Consider the following 17331-nt stretch of genomic DNA (forward strand, 5'->3'; position numbering starts at 1 on the left):
CCTCCTTCTACATTGTGAGTTGGTGCCACCAACCACCAGCATCAAGTTCCTGCGTTTCCCTGGCACGGCAGTAACCCCTGATGACCACAGACCCTCCCCCACTCACTGCCCCTAGGACTGGCCATCTGACTGATGACAGACCAGACCCCTGACCGTTCCCTGTGCAGCTCTCCGACTGACACTTTGCACTCCCCTGGACTGCTGGCACTGGATGGGCAGGACAGACTGTGGCCCACTTCCTGGATGGTAGTGAGATGGAGACCCTCATCCCGGCTGGCTCATGCTGATGACTGACTACATCCAAGCCCCCAGACAGTAAATGGACACTGGCCTTGACTGACAGTACTGGGATGCTCTGACTAATGGCCATCCCCCTTTGCTTGACTGAGGACTAACATTGGCGTTTGATTGATACCACAAGACACTGGCACATGCTGAGGGTGTGAGATTGATCTAACACTGTGCTCTATACATCAACATATCCACCTCTTCACTGACAACCATGATGAACTGCCTGACCACACTAAGCAGAACAGCAAGACAGAAGGGGCAGCTGAGGAGGAACAGGCAGGGATGCTGTGAACAATGAAGCAGGTATAAAGTGAGGGAGGTGCAACCTGGCCCAATCCATGAGCTGGGTGCCTGCCCCTGTTTATAGAGTATCCCTGTAGCAGCATTCCAGTTGTCCATGTGCAGCACTGAAGACCGGAAGCACATACTCCAAGTGAAGGCTGAGGGAACATTGGCTCTTATTTCAAGAAGAGTTTGGGGTAAAAGAGTAGGGAAGCATTGCTGCAACTTTACAAAGTGCTGGTGAGACCATATCTGGAGTACCATGAGCAGCTTTTGTCCCCTTATTTAAGGGGAGATACAGCCTCATTGGAGGCAGTTCAGAGAAGGTTCACTCGGGTGATCACCAATATGGGGTGGGTGTGTGTGTGCGCGTCTTTACGAGAATGAATGCATGTGTCTCTGAGTGAGTGAATACGTGCGCGTCTATATGTATGTGTCTCTATGAGCGTGAACGTGAGTGCTCAGATAATGTGTGTCTCTGTGAGTGAGTATGTGTGTGTCTGTGTCTATGAAAGTGAGTGAACACGCGTGTGTATCATAGAATCATAGAATCCCTACAGTGTAGAAACAAGTCCTTCAGCCCAACAAGTCCACACCGACCCTTGCAGCATCCCACACAGACCCATCCCCCTATAACCCACACACCCCTGAACACTACGGGCAATTTAGCGTGGCCAATCCACCTAGCCTGCACATCTTTGGACTGTGGGAGGAAACCGGAGCACCCGGAGGAAACCCACGCAGACACGGGGAGAATAAGCAAACTCCACACAGACAGTAGTCCGAGGCTGGAATCGAACCCGGGTCCCTGGCGCTGTGAGGCTGCAGTGCTAACCATTCTCAGACTGAAGTTTGAAGTCTGCCTGAGGCTGCACTTGCATTCTTCCATGTGTCTTTTCAATAGCACAAAACCGCATATATGTGTGTATGTGAGTAAGTGTACGTGCGCATGTCTGAGAGTGAGTGTGTGAGAGTGAGTATGCCTGTGTGGCTCTTACACTGACACTGGTACGTGATTGTTTTCCCTCTGACACTGAAGGAACTCTCTGACCGTGACTCAATTAATTGAGTATTTGAACACATTACATCATCATAACCGAGGAGCAGATTCGTGGCAATTCGTAGGTTATAGACTGGCCCGATGTATTGCAATATAAACTGTACAACTGCCTGACCCAGTGTGTCATAGCCCATTTATTACAGGATAATTAAGGAGGAGGAAGGATCTGCTGATAATCCCAATTCATTTCACTCAAAGTGAGCCATGAAGGCAAGAAGCGCTCTGTTGATATCCAGTGAATCAATGAAAGAAACCTTCACCAAATTAAAAAAAGGACAGAAAAGTTCTCAAAGTCATCACTTCAGAAATCCTGCAAAGTACTGACACGAGAGTTTACAATGGTCTGGGATGGCAGGACTGACGTATGAAGAATGAATGGATCGGTTAGGAGTTTAGAAGAATGAGGGAGGGATCTCACAGAAACCTATTAAACTCTAACAGGACTACACAGGTTAAACACAGGAAGGATGTTCCCAATGACCAGGGAGTCCACAACTGGGGGTTACAGTCTAAGGATACAGGGTGGGCCATTTAGGACTGAGATGAGGAGAAATGTCTTCACCCAGAGAGTAGTGAGCCTGTGGAATTCACTGCCACAGAAAGTGGTTGAGGCCAAATACTAAATGTTTTCAAGAAGGAATTGCAGTTCTTAGGGTTAAATGGGGAGGCAATGGCCCTAGTGATACTATTGCCAGACTATTAACTCGGATAATGTTGTGGTGATCAGAGTTCAAATCCCACCACAACAGATGGTAGAATTTAAATTCAATTGCAAAAAAAGAAAATGGAACTCAGAGTCTACAGATGACCATGAAACCACTGCAAATTGTCAGGAAAACTCATCTGGTTCACTAATGGCCCTTAGGGAAGGAAACTGCAATCCTTACTTGGTCTGACCTACATGTGACTCCAGGCCCACAGCAATGTGGTTGTCTCTCAACTGCCCTCTGGGCAATTAGGGATGGGCAATAAATGCTGGCCCGGCCAGCGATGGCCACACCCTGTGAATGAATAATAAAAGTAAAGAGATGTGGAGAAAGCGGGAACAGGGGACTGAGTTGGATGATCAGCCATGATCATAATCGAACAGCACAGCAGGCTCAAAGGGCCAAATGGCCTACTCCTGCTCTTATTGTGTTTCATTGGTCTGCATTATTGATTGATGATACAATTCCCCAAGTATCTTAATGTAATGTTACAGTAACTCAAAATAGAACAGTATTGATGGTGCCAAACCTTTGTTCAGGTGATGCACACTCATACCAAGGCCTAAAACAACAGGCTGAGCAGAAAACCAACATCAATCACCACAGGTTGGCAGCCTAATGATCCCAATACAATGTTACATAGGCACAGGAGGAGGCCATTCAGCCTCTCTGGGCAGTTCTGCCCCTCAACAAAACCCATTTGTACCTTAACTCCATTCAACCATCTTGGTTCTTTAAACTTAACTTTTACTTTTGGCTGTTATCAGGCTTAGTTTTGAAATCATCAATTACCCCTGTCCACAGTTGAAAGCTTTATGATGGACTCCCCACTGTGCGAAGAAAGTCCCCTGAATGGCCTGGCCTTAATTTTAACTTCACTTTAACTGCCTCTGCCAGAGGAAACACCTTCTACCTTTCAACTTCTGTAATTGTGTAAAACTCCTCATTTATACCACCCCAACACTGATTTGAACAAACCCTTTGCCTCCAATGAATAGTCAACACCCACAGCTCTTGTTCCAGTCTTTAGATGTGCCCACTAAGATGATGTCAATAATCAGAGAGCTATTTGGCCACATGTGCAGTGAGATCTGAGGTTCTAAAACATTGGATCTAATGGCAGTGGTCTTGGGATCTTGCAGTGGTAATCACAAGGACATTATAACGTTCCAACTACTTTCTCAAGTGGGGGAAGATTGTGATATCATGGTAATTATTCATTCATAGGATGAGGGCATCTCTGGCTGGACCAGCATTTATTGTCCATCCCTAATTGCCCAGAGAGCAGTTAAGAGTCAACCACATTGCTGTGGGTCTGGAGTCACATGTCGATCAGACCAGGTAATGATGGCAGGTTCCTTCCCTAAAGGGCATTAGTGAACCAGATGGGTTTTGTATTGTTGAAAAGACACATGGAAGAATGCAAGTGCAGCCTTAGGCAGACTTCAAACTTCAGTCCAAGAATGAAGAGGAGCAAGTCTATCAACAAAATGGAAAGTCGACACAGCGGTAGAGCTATCTTCTCTGCTTCACATATTTGAGACTTGGATTGGGTACCAGTATCCTGCCAAAAAAACTTGAAGATCGATCAGAGAGCAGAAGAAAATGCCACATATTGAAGCGCTCACTCATGTGAACATTGTCTGTATCCACAATGTATTGGGGCAGTCACGACTGAGTTGGACTAGCCATGTAGCCCGAATGCCTGGCACTCGCACAGAATGTGGATCAGGAGCAGAAAGTAGACTATTTGGCCCCTCGAGCATGCTCTGCTATTCAATAAGCTCATGGCTGATCTGTTTGTGTTTTGAATTCCACATTCCTACCTACCTCCCAATAACCTCTGCCTAACATGATCTATCAAAGCCACCAATTTCGCTACCTCTAGCAAGATGCCAACATCAGACATATATTCCCCTGCCCTCTGTCGTCAGTATTCCATGGAGAGCATTCCCTCCAGGATACCCTGGTCTACTCCTCCTTCACTCCCAACAACCCCCCTCCTCCATACCACCGTGGCAACTTTCCCTGTGATCGCAGAAGGTGTAACAACTGCCCATCTACTTCCTCCCTCCTCAATATCCAAGGGCCTAAACACACGTTCCAGATGAAGCAGCAATTCACCTGCACTTTCCACAATCTAGTCTACTGTGAGCAACGAATGCAACATGGTCTCCTGTACATTGGGGAAAACGAAACGCAGGCTGGGTGACCACTTTGCGGAACATCTAGGTTCTGTCCACAAAATAGTCCCTGAGCTGCTACTTTAACACACCGCCCTGTTCCCTGGCCAACATCTCTGTCTCAGGCTTGCTGCGGTGTCCCAGCGAAGCTCAGTTCAAGCTAGAAGAGCAGCATCTCATTTTTGGCTTGAGGACCCTACAGCCTTTAGGACTCAATATTGAGTTCAATAATTTCAAGGCCTGAACGCTTCCTTCCATGTCCTTTACCCAACCCCACATCCCAGGCCCTGTCATGACATAGGCTTCTTTCAGCAAAATCCAACCCATTTTCACCAACTCATTGTCCTCATTATCAGCTTTTCCCCTTCCCTAGCTCACTATTAACCAGCCCTATGTTTGCCTAACTGTCTGTCTATCTCTCTCTCTTTCTCTCTCTCTGGGCCCTATCTCCAAATATAGATTCACTCCTTTACTCCTCCACCCACTGCCATCAGGATAAGGACCACCTTTTTGCAGCTACTGTCAGTTCTGAAAGAGGGTCACCGAACTGGAACCTTGAACTCTGCTTTCTCTCTACAAACGCAGCCAGATCTGCAGAGTTTCTCCAGCAACTTCTGCTTTGGTTTCTGATTGTCAGCACCCACCATTCATCATTTTATTTTAAAGAATCTGACTCTACGTTTCAGTCTTAAAAATATTTCATGGCCTTGGTCTCCATTGCCTTCTGAATTCCAAAGTCACATAACTCTAAAAATTCCCCTCATCTCTTGTCCTTAAAGGCCAAACTATCACTTTAAAACAGTTCTGGGCTCACCTGCAAGGGGAAACATCATTTCCACATCCATGAACAACAATAGTTGAGTGGTTAGTGCTGCTGCCTCACAGCATTAGGGACCAGGTTCGAGTCCACCCTCGGGAAACTATCTGTTTTGAGCTTGCACATTTGATCCATGTCTGCGTGGGTTTCCTCCAGGTGCTCCGGTTTCCTCCCACAGTTCAAAGATGCGCAGGCTAGGTAGTTAGGCCATGCTAAATTGTCCCATAGTGCCCAGGGATCTGCAGACTGGAGGGATTAGCCATGGAGAATGCAGGGTTATGGGAATGGGGTAGGGGGTGGGTCTGGTTGAGATGCTTTTCAGAGTGGTCGGTGTGGACTTGATGGGCCGAATGGCCTGCTTCCACGCTCTAGGGGATTCTATGAACAATTCTAATCTTGTCAAGACCTTTCCAGATCTTACACACTTCAATCAAGTGACTGTTCACTCTTCTGAGCTCCAGCCCAAAAGGTTAGACAGACCAGGCTTTCCTCACAAAAAACAACCCCCTCACTTCAGATATCCATCTAGTCAACCTCCTCTGAATTGCTTCCAAGTGCATTGGCACCCTTCCTTAAGTAAGGAGGCTGAATCCAAACGCAGTATTGGAGATGCACTCTCCCCTGTTTAACTGAGCGTTTATAACATTTATCACCAACGCAATGTGCTACAACGTCACGCTGGAGGCCTCACCTCAGGCATTTCGATATTAACTTTGGTTCCTCAGAGAATCTCACCAAGGATTTCCACATCTGACGCAACCAAATGGCAGAAATAAACAGTGTGGTGTCCTTCGGAAGCGAGACCCCAATCAGAAACCGAGGGGGAAGGAGGAGGAGAGGAAATCCGAGCCCAGCCCTCATTCACCTGCTGCTTTCTGTCCCATTTATCTTAGCCATGACCCTAATTACCCACTGTGACCATACCAACCCACAGATACCACTTGTGGTTCACCCCCTCCCCCCTTAAAAGACAGGTAAGAGCCTTCCCTGCTCAAAATTACCGAACAACTGTGGAGCTAAAAAGCACAGACGGACACCATTCAGCCCATCAAATCTGCACCAGCTCTTCCAAAGGGCAGTCCACTAGTCCCCCTGACTGGCCTTTTTGCTTCGTTGCCGCATTATTTCTCTCCCGCAATTACCTTATTGCCTTCTCATGGCTGTTATTAAATCTGCTTCCTTCAGGCAGAACAGTCCAAATTCTAAGCCCTCAGTTTAAATAATAGTGTTTCCTCGTGAATTCCTGTCCCTCCTGTCAATCACCATCAATCTGTGACTTCTGGTTATCGATCCTTCAACCACTGGAAACAGTTTCTCTTTATTTACTCTATCGAAAGGCATCGTGATTTTAAACACTTCTATCTTCCCTGCACACACGTCCAATCTCTCCACTCATTGTCAAATAATTTGCTCTTTGCGCCATCTCCCATAACTCAATCATCGCCAGTCCCTCAAGACTTCCTTCAGTCTTCCCTGCGATCTGGAGAGTTTATAAAATCAACCCTGAGCCTAATCATTACCCGCTTTCTCTTGGCTTTTCATACTCACACTGTGCCCCTCGGCCTCTCACCTAGGTTTGTGGCAGTCGTGTAGCATTTGCAGTAATTACCACTGTTGTACATTTTCCTCATACGGTTGAACTCAGCTGCATTTGAAACACTGTATGTTGACTACAACACCAATTACTTTAATTATTAGGGAGCAGATCTGACTACAATTAACCACAGCAGTATTTTCCTCATTAAAAACATGGTGCCCTGCTTGTTGAAATAGACACAACTGAAATAGGCTTAATTGCCACTAGACATTGAATGCTCATATACGCTCCTGTGCTCGCCAACACATCCGTCAGGATTTGCTTTTATAATGTATTTTTTTTGCAACAAAGAGAGGAAGGAGCAAGCCTTAAGATCGTAAGAGAGAGGAACACCAGCAGGCCATTCAGTCTATCAAAGTTTTGCTCCTTATCTACCCTGTTAAGCCCCCTACGAATCTTGTACAATTCAATAAAGTCACCTCTCATTCTTTTAAACTCCAATGAGCACAGGCCCAACTCTTTGAGTTGTGAGGAGAGGCTGGATAAACTGGAACATTTTCGCTGTAGTGTGGGAGGTTGAGGGTGACCTTACAGAGATTTATAAAGTCATGAGGTGTATAAATAAGGTGAATGGCAAGTGTCTTTTCCCTAGGGTGGGGGATTACAAGCCAAGGGTCATATTTTTAAGATGAGAGGAGAAAGATTAAAGAAAAGACATGAGGGGCAACCTTTTTACACAGATAGTGGTTCGTGTATGGAATGAACTTCCAGAGGAAATGATGGATGTGGGTACAGTTACAACATTTAAAAGGCATTTGGATAAGTACATGAATAAGAAATGTTTGGAGAAATATGGACCAAACAAAGGTAGGTGGGACGAGTTTAATTTGGGATTGTGGTTAGCATGGACTTTTTGGAGTGAAGGGTCTGTTTCTGTGCTGTGTGGCTCTATGATTCTACACAACCTCTCCCCATTTGACAGTCATTTCATAACCAGGATCAGCCTGGTGAACCTTCCCTGGACTGCCTCTAATGTCACCATATCTTTCCTTATATCACGGGCCCAAAATTGAACACAATTTTCTAGCTGTTGCCTGACAAGGGCCTTGAGTAGATTTAGCAAGACCTCCCTACTTTTATACAAAAGCAGAAATTATTGGCGAAACTCAGCAGGTCTGGCAGAATCTGTGGGAAGAAAGCAGCGTTAACATTTTGAGCTCCCTATTTTTATACTCCCTTCCATTTGAAATGAAGGCTAACAATTCATTTGCCTTCCCTATTAGCTGCTGAACTTGAATACTAGATTTTTGTGATTTATATTGAGGACTCCCAAATCCCTCTGTTTGATAACTTTCTGCAGTCTTTCTCCATTTAAATAATATTCAACACCTCTATTATTCTTGCCAAAGCGCATAACCTCACATTTTCCCTCATTGCATTCTATCTGCTACATTTTTATCCATTCAATTTGCCTAGATCACTCTGTGGACTCTGTGTCATCCTCATCATTTGCCATCCCACCTATTTTTGTGCCATATGTAAATTTGGCAATGCTATGCTCACTTTCCTCATTCAAGCCATTAGAAAGAAATACAGAATATGACGTTCTCATTGTTCAGCAATGTTTCTGTTCCTTTTGTGCATCACCTTCTGCCCATTTGCCTCAGAATTAGCAGGTCTACCTTCTGTCACCTCATTTAGACCAGCATTTGTTGCCAATCCTTAATTGCCCTTGGTAAAGTAGTAGTGACTCCCCTTCTTGAACTGCAACAGTCCATTTTTTGTGGTAATAGGATATGACTCAATGGCTAGCTAAGGCTATTTAAGAGGATGGTTAACAGTCAACCATTGCTTTGTCTGGAGTCACATGTAGGTCAGACCTGGTAAGGATGGCAGGTTTCTTTCCTTATAAGTCTATGAATGAACAAGATTTGTTTTTCATAGAATAGAATCCCTACAGCATGAAAGCAGGCCATTCAACCTATCAAGTCCACTCCAACCCTCCAAAGAACATTATACCCAGACCCACCTCCCTATTCTATCCCCATAACCCTGCATTTCCCATGCATCCCTGGACACTATGGGCAAAATAGCACGGCCAATCCACCTAACCTGCACATCTTTGGACTGTGGGAGGAAACCGGAGCACCTGGAGGAAACCCACACAGACACAGAGAGAACATGCAAACTCCACACAGACAGTCACCTGAAGATGGAATCAAATCCGTGTCCCTGGCACTGTGTGGCAGCAGTGCTAACCACTGAGCCACTATAGCACCCCTATGACAGTCAATGGTGGTTGTCATAGTTGGCATTAATGGTGGAGTCCCATATCTTGAATAATAGAACAAAATGTCTTCTATCTTTCCGATATTTACTTGGAGGATGTTTCTGCTCCAGCATTTCATGTCAGATAAGCAGTCTGACAATTTCGGACAGGGCTAAGGCCATGAGAGGTGATGGTGAGACAGAGCTGGTGGCATCAGAGAAAACTGATGTGCTGTCATTATATAAGGTTATGTTTCTGTTAATCTTCAGGTTACTTTGAGCCCTACCCAATCTGCTGATGCACACTGTCTTTGGGTGGAAATGGCCAAAGTTCTCTAAAGGGAGCTGATGCAATCTGTACCAATTCCAAGATGATTTCAGTAGGATGCCTGGAAAGTTATTGAAAACTGTACCCAATGTTATCAGCAAATAAACTATCTTGTTGTGTAAGACGAGTGCCTTTCTGTTTAGACTCACCAGTGGTCTACCTTCTACCATTGATAATGAGATAGGTCTGAGACTCAGCACATAGAAAGGAGGATTGGTGCCAGAAAACTATCCAAACCAGAAAAGCACACAATGGCACCAGTGGTAGCTGAGAATAATACAATGTTTTGAGTGATGTTGCCATGTAGCAGTTGTAATGTAGGCTGTGTGATTTGCATACATTTTAATGTCATTTATTTTAACTTTACGTTTTTGCTGTTTCACTGGTGACATATGGGATTCTCTGTGTGTCTGAAGAGTTTACCAATTAAATTGTGGGTATTTCTGTAGCCATGGTGACTTCTTTTAAAACAGCTTGGGACAGGTAGCTTTCAGAACTGACGGGGATTAGAGTTGTTTTAAAATAGATCAATTCAGAGGAAAGAAGTTAGTAATAGTTCCAGAAGTGTTTGGATAAAGTCCTGAACTGGTGACTGATAGTTGAGAATATCTAAACTCTCAACCTTCTGTCCATCACAAGAACAGAATTGGGGATGTCACTGAAGTTTGCACAAAGTTCAGTACAATTCACGACTCCTCAGATAATGAAGCAGTCCATGTTCAAAAGCAACAAGACCTGGACAATATCCAGGCTTGAGCTGACCTGTGGCAAGTAACATTTGTGCCACACAAACACAAGGCAATAACTATTGCCAATAAGAGGCAATCTAACCACAAGCCCTTGATAGTGTTACTATCACTAAATCCTCCACAATCAAAATCCTTGGAGTTAACATTGTCCAGAGACTGAATTGGACCAGCCATATAAATACAGGGGTAACAAAAGTAGATCAGAGGCTAGGAATACTTAGCAAGTAACTCACCTCCTAACTCCCCAAACATGTCCACTATCTACAAGGCATAAGTCAGGAGTATGATGGAATACTCCCCACTTTCTTGATGGGTGAGCTCCAACAACACTCAATAAGTTTGACACCATCCTGGACAAAGCAGCCCAATTTTTGGCATCATATCCACAAGCATCCAGTCCCTCCACCATTGATGCTTAGTAGCAGCAGTGTAAAAGATCCAGTGCAGAAATTCACCAAAGATCCTCAGACAGAACCTTCCAAACCCAGAACTACTTCCATCTAGAAGGATAAGGGCAGCGGATACATGGGAACACCACCTCTTGTAAGTTCCCCTCTGAGTCACTCACCATCCTGACTTGGAAGTATATTGCAGTTCCATGACTGCCGCTGGTGTCAAAATCCTGGAATTCCTTCCTTAATAACATTGTGGGTCAACCTACAGCACGTGGACTGCAGCGCCTCAAGAAGGCAGCTCACCCCCACCTTCTCAAGGGGCAACTAGGGACAGGCATTAAATGCTGGTCTAGCTAGTGAAGCTCAAGTCCAGTATCCCATGGTCGAATGTAAAAAAAAGCTGCAATGAAAACTCCAGGAAGAAGTTATAAGATTTTCCAGACAAATAGTTGAAGTGACTGTTAATTTAAACCTATAGAGGTATTAGAGGAAATAATTTTTCTCTGGTCTGACTCCTGTTCCTGGGGTGTTTTTGGTTTTGTATGTGGTTTTGGGTTATGTAAGAGTTTTTTTTAATTAATGAAGTATATGCTACCATGTGCTTAAAAACTTTTCCATTTGTTTTATAAGTACATAGTCTGGTTTATCCCATTTTATCCTGATTTTTCTTTTGCTTAATAAACTTCTGTTTTATTGTTAAATCAATGAGTGCTTCTATCCCCTGAGACACTACTTCATTAAAACGAAAACAAAACAAAGCATGATTTATTAATAGAGACAAAAAGGCTGTCGATACTGGAATCCAAGGTAGATAAACAGGATGCTGGAAGAACACAGCAAACCAGACAGCATCTGGAGAAAAGGAGCGGTCAATGTTTCGGGAATAAAAGGAGCGTTCAACGTTTCGGGTATAACCCTTCTTCAGGACTGGAGTCATTGTTGTGTTCTTCCAGCCTCCATGATCTATCAAGCATGATTTCAGTCTAGGATGTGACTGGTCCAGTAGTAATGTTGGCTGGGACAACACAGAATGTAGATGAGAAACAGGAATTAAGCTGTTTCAAGACTTCCGCAGATCCCAGTCTAACCATGGGTTCTTAATAACACATAGGGACAATTTTACAATTCCATCAGCGAGTACATTTCAGGGAAAGGCAGGAAACGGAGTTTGGAACAATTCTCCCCAGCCACCCTTTAGTAATATTGATATAACAACTGAGGAAATTCTGAATGGAAGGTAAACGAGATATGTCATAACAGATCTTAATCCCTGTTCCTTAAAGGCCAGGGTGGCACGGTGGCTCAGTAGTTAGCACTGCTGCCTCATAGCACCAGGGACGCAGGTTTGATCCTAGCCTCGGGCAGCTATCTGTGTGGAGTTTGCACATTCTCCCCATGTCTGTGTGGATTTCCTTCGGGTGCTCCAGTTTCCTCCCACAGTCCAAAATGTGCAGGTTAGATAGACTTGCCATGCTAAATTTCCCATAGTGTCCAGGGATGTGCAGATTAGTTGGGTTAGCCATGGGAAATGCAGAGTTACGGCTGGAAATGATTCTGGGTAGGATGCTATTTGGATGGGAGGATTGGTGTGGCTCACTGGTGCTCACACACTGTAGGGGATTTAATGATAAGAGAGGGAATCAGCCATTAAATGGCCCATAGATGTTCTGCTGGGGCTTTGCAATCTGCTGCACCATGCTCTGTCTTGATATTGTATTCAAATTTGATCAGCTCTCAGCAAAAAGCCTCTGAGCTTAGAAAGAGAATCATACAGAACCTGAAGAAACAGGGGACTGAGAGAGAGACAGTAGTGTCAGGTGCTATCGTGGGTCTGGTAGTCCAGAGGCTGATGAAAGCAGCGGGTGGATTTTAAATTCAATTCATAAAGCTGCAATTGAAAGCCATTCTGAGTAATAGTGACCATCAAACTATCACCGACTGTTGTGAAAACGCATCCCTGAGGGCAGGAAATCTGCTGTCCTTACCCGGTCTGGCCTACATGTGATTCCAGAGCCACAGTGTTGTACTGAATTCCAAAATGCTCTTCAGAGATAGGTAGCAGAAGCTGGCCTTGCCATTGGTGCCCAGCTCCCCTAAATAGATAAGTGAAGTTTGATCTCAAAATAAAATATGCGATGTGAATATTAACTTGCAATATTAAAAGTGCAGGGAGTTTTTGATGAATTTACATAGGACACTAACTAGACCTCAGCTGCAGGGTTGTGCACAGTTCTGTGTTCTACACTGTAGAAAGCTGTGAATGCAATGGGGAGAGTACAGAAGAGGTTTTTATGAGAATGGTTGCAGGATGAGACACTTCGATTATATGGAAAGATTGGGGAAACTGGATTGTTTTCATTGGAGAGAAGGAGGCTAAAAGGAGAATTGAAAGAAGTTCTCAAAATCGTGAGAGGTCAACACAAAGTAGGTAGGGAGAAACAGTTCCTATACTCAGAAAAGGATTAAGAACCAGAGTATCCAGATAATCCAACCATCTTCAGCTGCTTCATCGATGACTTTCTCTCCATCAGAAGCTCAGAAGTGGGAATGTTCACCAATAATTGCACAATGTTTAGAACCATTCATGCCTCCACAAATACTGAAGCAGTCTGTGTTCAAATCCAGGCTTGGGCTGACAAAGCAGAAAGTAACATCTGTACCACACAAATGCCAGGCTATGACCATCACCAGTAAGGGACCATCTAACCTCCACACCTTGACATTCAATGGTATTACCATCACTGAATATCCCACTATCAACATGCTGGGGGGTTTTACATTGACCAGAAACTCAGTTGGTCTCAATATATAAATGCAGTGACTACAAGAGCAGGTCAATGGCTAGGAATATAGCGAGTAACTCACTTCCAGGCTCCTGAAAGCTTGTCAACCATCTACAAGGCATAAGTCCGGAGTGTGATGGAATGTTCCCCACTTGCCTGGATGACAGCAGCCCCAATAACACTCAAGAAACTTGACACCATCCAGGACAAAGCAGCCCGCTTGATTGGCACCACATCCACAAGCATCTCCACCCTCCACCACCGACACTCTGTAGCAGCAGTGTGTACTATCTACAAGATGTACTGCAGAAATTCACCAAAGATCCATAGACGGCATCTTTTAAATCCATGGCCACTCCATCTAGGGGGACAAGAACAGCAGATACATGAGAACAGCACCCCCTGTAAATTCCTGTCCAAGCCTAACCCTGACCCTGACTTGGAAACTAGGGATGGGCAATAAATGCTGGCTGGCCAGTGATGTCCATCTCCCATAAATGAAATAAGAAATGGTCACAGGTTTGAAGTGATTTGCAAAAGAAGCAAATGCATGGTAAGAAATGTCTTTTCACACGCAACGTAATTAGCATCAGGCATGCACTGTCCGGAAGTGTGATGGAGGCACAATCAATTGAGGCATTTATAAGGGCATTGGATGATTAGTTAAATAGAAACAATGTGCAGAGTTACGGGAAAAAGACCAAGGATTGGCACTAAGTTCAGAGATAGTGTAAACACGATGGGCTGAATGGCTTCCTTCTGTATTGTAACAATTCTGTGATTATTGCTTCGAAGCCCAGAATGTAGACAAGAGGACAACAGAGGAAGTTAATGTAAAGTAAATTTGGGACAGATACGATGTGTAGCCTTTTAACTCAAAAAATAACAAATGTTTGGATTAATACACCGATCAAGGAGATGGAAGCAGAAAGTGTCCACTTGAAATAAAATGAGTTAATGGCTCTCAATGAGCTGAATATAATTTTCTCGTGCATTATGTTCTTAAACCTACAGCATGCTGTTAATAGGAGTAGTGCAGGCAGAGAGAGGCGATTCTGTACAAACACTGCCAATGCTAAAAAACGCCAAGGTTTCTCTCTTACTTTTGGGAGCTACCTAGAATTAATTGATTTTGGTCACCATAGAAACACCCCATTGTATTTTTCCACAATGCTTCAGTGATGCAGGCTGTTGAAGGTTTTCAGTTTGGAATGAAAACCTCTCATCTCATCCAACATCAACCCGGCCTACTCCCACCTCCGTAACCTTGCCCGACTCCACCCCTGCTTCAGCTGTTCCGCTGCTGAAAGCATCACTTGGCCAATGGTGACCCTAAGCTTCAATTATTTCCACACTCGCCTGGCAGTCAGAAAAATTACTGTAAAACAAAGGTAATACTTGGAAATCGGGTGTATACGAGCACCATTTTGCAGTTATATGGTCATACAGAGCTACACATAATAAGGCACTTCAGCCCATTGCATCCAAGCCAGTCAATAACAACCAACCAACTATTCTAATTCCATTTTCCAGCAGTTGCTCCATAACCTTGTATGCCTTGGCATTGCGTATCTAAATACTTCTTCAATGGTATGAGGGTTTCTGCCTCTACCACCCTTTCAGGCAGTGACTCCCAGATTCCCACCACCGTCTGGGTGAAGATGTTTTCGCTCACATCACCTCTAAACCTTCCATCCCTTATCTTAACTCTATGCTCCCTGGTCATTGACCCCTTCATCAAAGGGATTTATTTTTTCCTGTCTACCCACTCCTGATGGGCATCATGGGCTTAGTCGATCAGACAGCTGGTTCGCTAATGCAGGGGTAATGCCAACAGTGTGGGTTCAATTCCTGCACTGGCTGAGGTTACCATGAAGGACTCTCCTTCTCAACCTCTCCCCTCGCCTGAGGGTGTGATAATCCCCATCTGTTGTCTCTCACTCTAAGGAGAGAGCAGGACTTTGATTATTTCACTCTAACATTTATGCCTCTCATAATTTTACACAGCCCAATCATGTCCCCTCTCCATCTCCTCTGCTCCAAGGAAAACAACCCCAGTCTGTCCAAGATAACAAGGTGTAGTCTGTTTAATCTCTCTTTAGATTAGAATAGCCTTTATTGTCATTTGCACTTGAATGAAAAATTTGTAACGTCGCCTCTCAGTGTCATCTTAGGTACAGGGTACCTAGGTACAGACACTTCTCTGTGTTTTCATAGAATTGTAATAGTTTAAAAAAAAGAGACCAGTATGGGAATACAGAATTTAAAAAGTCCAAAATGAGAATAAGAAGTATCTTTAAAGTGCTCAAGTTATAGTCCTTTTTCACTGCGTCTGTGCCTGCCAGGCCTCACAACAGAAGGCCTCGCTGCCTCCATGTGCTGGCCCCTGTTTAGGGCACATATCCCAGGCTGGCCTGGGCTTGCTCTGCTCCCGCTCCGGGCTCCGGCTGCGACTCACTTCTGGGTCTCAGCAAAAACTCGCTCTGCTCCCTCTCCAGCTATGATTCACTTCTGGGACTCAGTCTGCACTCGCTCTGCTCCCACTCAGACCATGACTCGCTTCCAGGAATCAGCTTGTGTTCGTTTTGCTCCGTCTCCAGCTGCAATTCAATTCTGGGACTCATCCTGCACTCGCTATGCTCCTGCTCCGGTCGTGACTCATCTCCCACGCTGGGCTGGTCTCGGAATGGTACTTTAAGAAGTTAAAAGTTGTGGGTGGGGGCGTTTGGAAGTAAAATTGCAACAAGAGGGAAAAAAAAGGAAAAGTAGCTGATTAGTAGAGGAGCCCCAGCTGAAGCATCTTACTCTGTCACCATCTTATAACTGAAGTATGTAAGAGGAGCCAGATTTTTTCCTCCCGGGCACCCTCTGTAACTTAAGCTCATTCAAAACTCTGCTCCCCACATCCCAATCTCACTGCTTCCCATTTCCCACATCACCACTGATTGACATTGGCTGCTGGTCTTGCAACAGTTCAATCTCCAAATTCCACAATGTCTTCGGAATCTGGGTCAGCATAGCAGATATAGGAAGTCATGGAGCAGATAGAAATCTACTTTAAACAGACAACTTGTGAACTAACACAGGAAATGCTGGAGAAACTCAGCAGATCTGGCAGCAACTGTGGGGAGAGAAACAGAGTTAATGTTTCAAACACAATATGACCCTTCTTCAGAACTTCAACTGCTAACCTAATATATAATGTGAGTCATGGTAACTTGCTGCTCCATACAACAGTGTTTTCACACTAATTATTCCACTGTGCACACAGAGAAAGAAAAGGAAGACTTGTACTTATACTACACCATATGAAAGATCTCAAAACCACAGCGAGAGACATAAACATCATTGAGATAAATGATCTGTTTCCAGTGGTGTTGGCTGAGGGAAGAATGTTGGACAGTACATTTCCAAAAATTGACCAAGGGATCTTTGCTACCCAACAAAGCACACAAATAAAGACCAAGCTCTTGTCTAACAGGCAGTGCAGCACGCCCTCAATGCTGAACTGAAGGGTGAGCCCAGATCTCGCGTTAGGCCGAAGGATTGAACCCCAAAGCTTTTGTTCAGATGCAAGCGCTCCAGCAATTGAACCACACAAACAGCTTGGAAATGAATGGCTTAGACTTCTGAGTGTAGGAGTTGGGACATCATATTGAGGTTGTACAAGACATTGATGAGGCTTCTTATGGAGTACTGTGCCCAGTTCTGGTTGCCCTGTTATAGGAAGGATATTATTAAACTGGAGAGGGTTCAGAAGAGATTTATCAGGATATTGCCAGGAATGGAGGGGATAGGCTGGGTCTTTTATCACTGGAGCATAGGAGGTTGAGGGGTGATCTTATAGAGGCTTATAAAATCATGAGGGGTACAGATAAGGTGAATGATGGGTGTCTTCTCCCTAGTCTTCAAGACTAGGGGGCATATTTTT

The sequence above is a fragment of the Rhincodon typus genome, chromosome 38 (assembly GCF_021869965.1).
Source record: "Rhincodon typus isolate 14 chromosome 38, sRhiTyp1.1, whole genome shotgun sequence".
Taxonomy (NCBI): Eukaryota; Metazoa; Chordata; class Chondrichthyes; order Orectolobiformes; family Rhincodontidae; genus Rhincodon; species Rhincodon typus.